Source organism: Ailuropoda melanoleuca, chromosome 9 (assembly GCF_002007445.2).
Source record: "Ailuropoda melanoleuca isolate Jingjing chromosome 9, ASM200744v2, whole genome shotgun sequence".
Classification (NCBI taxonomy): domain Eukaryota; kingdom Metazoa; phylum Chordata; class Mammalia; order Carnivora; family Ursidae; genus Ailuropoda; species Ailuropoda melanoleuca.
The window spans coordinates 39,898,259-39,905,125 of record NC_048226.1 but is presented as its reverse complement, the minus strand read 5'-3'; the positions used below and the strand labels follow the sequence as shown (position 1 = coordinate 39,905,125).

Below are 6,867 nucleotides of genomic sequence, written 5' to 3'. Positions count from 1 at the left end.
AACTAGTGTCCCCTGATGAGTCCATGAATAATTACACTAGGACAATGAGCATGAGCAAATCGTATGCAGGGTCCCTCGAGCGCAAATCATGTATTTGATAATATGACCAATATTAATATGTAACTCTTGGTGGGTTTTATAAGCAGGGTTTGAAGTCAGAGTTTTGATTTCCTCAATTCTAAAACAGGGAAACTTTTTCCTCCTTGCCTTCCTCTCTCCTTCCCTCCATCCTCTTCCTTCCCTTCCTTCAACACCTATGTATTGAGCTCCTACTTTTTAAGTTCTGTACCAAGAATTCAGGAAATAAAGATAACCCACTCCTAGCCTTCAAGGAACTCCTACTTTAATTTTAGAACAGATACCTAATTACAATTCATGTGCCTAGGGACGGCACCCCCCTCAGCCCTTTGGAGCCTGCAGACCCCTAAATTAAGTCTTACAGTCGCTAAATAGGCTTTAGACAGGGCTGGGAGGAGCCATTGCCAGCAAAGGGCTACAGCACGCCGCCGGCGGGGAAAGGATGCTTGGAGGAGAGAGCCTCCCTGCAGGGCAGCATTCACCCACGCCCTGGCCCTCTCCTTGCTCACCCTGGGAAGCCCCCTCGCTGTCAGAGCATTGCAGTGGGGCTGGAGGCAAACACACAGCCATGCTAACTGACCTTCTGTAAAACGTGCACGGATGCCACAGGCCTCAAGCAGTCCTCCCTGCAGCCCTGGACAGGTGACTCTCTCCCATCTGAGGAGGTCATGCTCATCTCTCTCCTCAGACTTCCCTTCACTCACAGCTTGCTCCTTTTTATACATTTATTTAAAAAAAAAGTCTAGAACGGGTGTGGAAACACCTCGTCTTTTCCCGGCCACGCCTCCCAAGCTGCCTGCATCGGGCCCACCTGTTGCAGTGCTTTTTGGTGCTTTTTCCTCCTTGAAGAGAGACAGCTGGAGGCCCCTCGCCACCAAGCTTGTTGCCCTCACCACCCTCCCTTCTCTCCCCAGCATCCCTCGCTACTTGACCGTTCTTGTCATCCTTATGACAGTGTTGAAATAGCTCCCACCTTAAAAAAAAAAAAAAAAGCCTCCCTCAGCAGATAACACTCTCCATTTCCCATGTTTCTGCCTTTTCTTCACAGCAAAACTCCACTTCCTCACCTTCCCTCTTATCCTGATAAAATTCCATCTTGCCAACCATTGCGCAATTTGCTGTGCTCATCTTATTATCTGACCTCTGAGGGACCTGTGACAGTGTCTCTCTCGTTTGCCTGAGCCACTTTGTTCACTTGGCCTCTGGAATCCTTCTGGTTTTCTCCTTTCTTACTCGCTGCCCCTCAGTTTCCTTTCCTGTGTCCACCTTCTCTTACCCCCAACTTCCAAATATTGGTGTCGTTGGGCCTCTGCCCTGGAGCCTTCTCTATGTTTTCCTTCAGGTGACTTCATCGAGTCCATGGCTTTAGATAATCCTTATAAATAAATGAGAGAGCTGACTCTGGCATTCATTTTAAAAATTTCTTCATTGGGGCGCCTGGGTGGTGCAGTCGTTAAGCGTCTGCCTTCGGCTCAGGGTGTGATCCTGGCGTTCCGGGATTGAGCCCCTCATCAGGCTCCTCCGCTAGGAGCCTGCTTCTTCCTCTCCCACTCCCCCTGCTTGTGTTCCCTCTCTCACTGGCTGTCTCTATCTCTGTCAAATAAATAAATAAAATCTTTTAAAAAAATTTCTTTATTATACAATTACCGAAAATGTGTAAAAGTCAGAAAATACAGATAATCAAAAGTAAGAAGAAAACTCAGCCATAAACTCAAAATCCAGAAATAAGCGGTTAACAGGTACGTATATTTTTTTCTACATACAGAGATACACACATTCGTGCATGTGTATATAAATTTACACGATATTTTATAAGGAAAGAGGATGATATTATATATATTATTTTGTTACTGGCTTTTTAAATTTAAGAATGTTTTTGTGGCTATCCTTTGATGCCAACACACACAGGCCTCCAGAATCAATTTTCATCACTACCCAGTATTTTATAGTGTGTACATTCCACAATTTCTGCAGCCCAGCCCATTCTTAATTGTTAGAGTTGCTTCCAAGCTTTTGCTGTTTTGCAAAAAGGCGGGGGGGGGGGCGCGGGGGTGCTGGGAACCTTTGGCACCTTTGTCTCTGGGCCCTTCTGAGTTGCAGTCTGGGACGTTCCTAGGAGCTGGGAATTGCTGAGTCAGAGGCAAGGGCATTTTAATGCATACTGCCAACACTTGATGGGGTCCTAGGGCTGGTCCGTCCCCTTTCTCTGGCTGAGAGCCAGTCCCCCCGCCGTCACCTGTCAGAATTTGGCTCACAAAATGTGCACAGTGCCCGTCTCGAAGTGCAGGCCGTCGGCACCAGGCGAGGCCTTTGTCCTCCTCCCCCGAGCTGTGCTGTGCACCAGGTCTGAGTGCCTGGGAGGCCCATGGGCCTGGTGCCCGCTAGCAGTGCGCCCCATCGGGCCTGAGCCGGGGGCGGAGGGGGGGTGAGGCCCAGCGCATGCTGCAAGAACGCACAAAACGGCCAGGAGAAAGGCTGGGGGCGGAGCTGGGCCGGTGGCCTTGGCGGAGCTGGGCCGGTGGCCTTTGTCTGTGCCAGACACCAGATGGGATGCAATTAGGGACCTGCCGAGCAGGTCAGATGGCAGGCTCTCCACGGACCTTCCGCTGCTGGTACAGACATTTTGGCGGGAAGAGAAAATTCTTTTAAAAACACACACGCACACACAAAACTTCTCTGACAGGCCTTTTGGACAAATGTCTTTTTGACTTTGTGTGTGCTTAGGGGCGTGGTTGCTGCTCAGAACTGGGCTCTTTCCTTCTGAGATAAAAGCCCTTTGCTCCGTCAGATGTGGGCCAACAAATGAGGGGGAGTTTCCATATGGCCTTTCAGGGAGCAGAGAGGGGAGCGATGTTTGCACTCTGGTGAGCACGGGCTGGCCATTGTTCAGAGAACTCTTTGAAGGCAAAGGACCTCAGTTAAGGGATGAGTTTGTGCTGGGTCCAGGCTGTGCGCACGTGCAGAGACAGAGGGTGATGGGGAAGAGGGAGGGACATTGGGACCTCCCAGAGAGAGTCCCCCAACTGATATCTTAACCCGGTGTTCAGGGCAGAGCAAGACTTGGCAGGTAGGAGATGTGGCCAGGTGTTGATTTGTAGAGTGTTTGTGGGGGGGGGGAGGGGATGGGGAGTAGCGGGGAGGTAGATAGGAAATAAGTGGACAGAGCCTTACTCTATCTGCAGCCACATGCCACAATGCCCCATGGCCCTGCCACCTGGGGGATCCTATCTCTGAGTCGGCAGCAGAACTGATTATGGTAGACAGAACTTACCCAGGCCTAAGCCTTGGGCACTATTTAGATGAAATGGTAAATGCCCTGTTGTTTAGATTTGAATGGAGGATGCATTTCCAGAACACTACTGACCTGGACCAGTAGACGTGAAGGGAAATGATATGAAAGTCCCCCTCTATCTTCTGAACAGCTGCTCCACTTATTTGCCCTCTTCAGGTCTAGGCGTTCTCTCCAGAAGGCCGCTGTTACATCTGCTGCAGGGACCCCGAGTCTAACAGCTGAGCACACCTCATCACGTACGCAGAGAGCAGTGCACACAGGTAATGACCCTCAGCCCAAAGGTACCAGGGGGATGTGAGGAGCTGGGAGAGGTCTGTAGTGAGTGAGTCTAGGATAAAAGCCCAGCAGAGGGGTGAAGGGAGAAGGCGCTCCAGAGGGACTCCAAAACCAGCCTGCTTGAATCCACCTTCCCACCTAATCCCACATTTCTATTTTTTTTAAAGATTTTATTTATTTGAGAGTGAGAGAGTGAGTGAGCGAGCGAGCGCGCAAGCAAGGGGAGCAGCAGGCAGAGGGAGAAGCAGGCTCCCCGCTGAGCAGGGAGCCCAATGTAGGGCTTGATCCCAGGACCTTGGGATCATGACCTGAGCCGAAGGCCGATGCTTAACTGACTGAGCCTCCCAGGTGCCCCACTAACCTCACATTTCTAAAAACCATCCTGGATAATATGCACAGATGTGCATCTCCGTTGGGTTGATGTGTCATCGATCTTCTAAAAAGAGGGTGAAATCTGTGTGGGACCAGACAGAATGATGTCACCCAGAGTCCTCTGGAGCTTCAAAAAATTGTCTCCTGGAAGTGGGGCTCTTCCAGAACACTGCATGGCCAGCATGAGGAGTCAGGAGGCCTGGGCTTGAATCCCATATCCACTCCTTCATCGTGTGACTTTGGCCCAGCCTTTAGACTACTGATTCTGCTTCCTTATTGTTAATCAGGAGAGAGTAATCTCCAGTTCACAGGGTCAGGGAGAAGATGAAACAAACCCTGTCGAGACTGTGAGGTGGCATCTTCCCGGAGAACCGAACTGTTGCCCCTACCCCATTAGGCAGGCAGCCTCTTCAGAACACTGCTGTCCTAGGATTATAAGGGTTCCACACAGTGGCCATTAATCACATGTGGCTGTTCATCACTTGAAATGTGGCTCGTTTGAAATGAGATGTGCTCTAAGTGTAAGATACACATCAGATTTTGAAGATTTAGGACAAAACAGAATGTAAAATCTCTCCCTAATTGTTTTTATCATGGCAACATATTGAAATAATCATTTTTTGGATACAGTGAAAATATTAAAATTAATTTCTCTGTTTCTTTTTGCTTTTTAAAATGGGGCTTTTAGAAAAATTAAAATTCCTTATGTGGAATGCATTATATCCAATTAGCCACAGCTGACATCAGTATTAGGCAGAAGACTACTTTCCTACTGTCCAGCCCTCATCCTCTCTCATAAAGTGGGCTGCTTGGGTGACATAGTTCTCTGGTCTGTCTTTATCTTACTCTCAGGAAGCCCAGTCCTTCAGGCTTCAATGTTTTCTAACACGAGGTTGTTTTGAGGCTGGGGGCCTTGCCTTGCTTCTCTAAACCAGGAGCCAAACCAAGGCTCTGCCCTCAGGCTGACGGACACTGTTCTGGAAATAGAAGGTCTGGCTCCAAAGCCTGGAGATTTACCACAGATGATTAGACAAAGCCCAAGTCCAAGGAAAATCTGCCCAGAACTTCCAGCGTTCCTTGCCTTATTTATCTTTTCTCCTTTATAAGTTTAACTCGAAGCACAAGACAGTTAAGTCCTGAGGGGATATTTTGAAACGGCGAGGCCAGCGGCCCTCACTTGGAAAAGGTGTCCGGGCACAGCGATAAACTCTGAACTCTTCATCAGCAGGGACTTTACGCGACGTGTGGTGGTTCTTCACAAGGACTCAGGGGGAGTGAGAGAGAGAGAGAGAGGAAGAACTCCTTCTCACCCCCGCCGGGAAGCCACTGAGCGTGTCTCACTTGGTTCTCATTGAGGAAGCGATTTCACACCAATCTCTTTGTATTTTGGTATAGGCCAAGCAGAATAAGTTGCATTTTCTTAATGTTAAATTCCCTTCTAAACAGTTTATAATTCCATTACGTTTCTGTTTTTAAGAGGAGTGAAAATAGGAGTCAGGCCAGGGCTGGGGACATCTAGGCCAGGCCCTGTGGGCAGGTCGCCTGCTGCCACGGTCAGAGGTATTGTCGACATTTCACCTGGTGTAGAGGGGCTCTGCCACTGGCCCGCAGCCCACACTGCGGCCGGAGCTGGTCCCTCCTGGGCATCCAACAGGCTTGTGGACATGGGTGACAGGGAAGCCTCCCCACCCCCGCTTCCAAGTGTATAGAGGGAATGGTAGGGACCCTCCTCCAGCTTTTATATTTTATATGTTTTTAAAAGGTTGTGTTCTAACTTGGCTGATTGCAGGTGGACAAGTCATTCCGCTTCTCCATTAAATGAGGGAATTGGCAAAACGGCTCTTCAGTTCTATCCAGCTCCCACGTTGTGTGATATGAGAAAGAAGAAACAGCTGGCTCAGGGGAATCAAGTTCACCGAAAAAGGGACCAAATGTTCTTCTTAGAACAGCACATACCCAGAAACAAGTACAGGTGAAAGGAGATTGTTGTCAAGTGGGTTTTCTTATCTGATCATCTTCTCCTTTCTGATGGTGAACATGCCCAGTGATAATCATCACCACCCCAGACTTTGATAAATCGGCAGCTCTAATACTTCCTATCATAGCACACCTGTGCTCTGTGGCTCTCTTCCTGGGAGCAGGGCTCATGCCACTTCCCAGTCTTCAGGAAAGCCTCCATGGGGGCTGGACTCCCCTCCAGCCCCTGTCAACATTGAGATGCTGAGCATCTGTGGATTGCATGGTTGGCGGGCAGCAGGGATGTGGGGAGAGGGAAGAACGTGAAGGAAGGGGATAATATCTACGTCTTCAACTGGGACTCATAGGAAGCAGTAGAACGTCCCTAAAATCTTACCCTTCCGCACTCACTCCCTCACCTGTAAAAACTCCAAAGCACAGATATGGTCATGTGATTGCTCGACTCAGAAATCTTCAGTGACTTCCTGCTACCACACTTGGCATTTGGGACCATCAATGACCGAACTCCAGGCCTTCCTTCCCAGCTTGCTGCCACCCACCCTTCAGTCAGGGTCTCTCATCTCCTTGGGAGAAACCCCTCATCTTTGCACCCCCACCTTTTTTCTGAGCTAGATATTCTTTCTTTTTTTTATTTTAATGGTTTTTTTTATTATATTATGTTAGTCACCATACAGTACATCCCTGGTTTCTGATGTAAAGTTCGATGATTAGATGTTCTTTCTAAAACGCTCTCATTCCATGTCTGCCTCTTGAAATCCTAACCATCATTTAAGGCCCAGCTGGTTCTGTGGCCTCTTTCCCGAAGCCTTCCTGGATTTCCTGAGCCAGGAATTTTCTCTCCCTTATCCAAACATTCCTCCTCTTTGGTTTGT

General features: G+C 48.9%; 1 long non-coding RNA gene across 2 annotated transcripts; it reads left to right on the top strand.

Annotated features, from left to right (window-relative positions):
• The first annotated feature begins 2,874 nt into the window (after positions 1-2,874).
• On the top strand, positions 2,875-6,734 carry LOC117803864. 2 transcript variants are annotated; one of them, XR_004627989.1, is made up of 3 exons: positions 2,875-2,942; positions 3,527-3,630; positions 5,808-6,734. It is a non-coding gene; the product is annotated as an uncharacterized LOC117803864 (long non-coding RNA). The 2 variants fall into 2 exon arrangements; XR_004627990.1 differs by lacking the exon at positions 2,875-2,942 and adding an exon at positions 3,021-3,145.
• Positions 6,735-6,867: the final 133 nt, after the last annotated feature.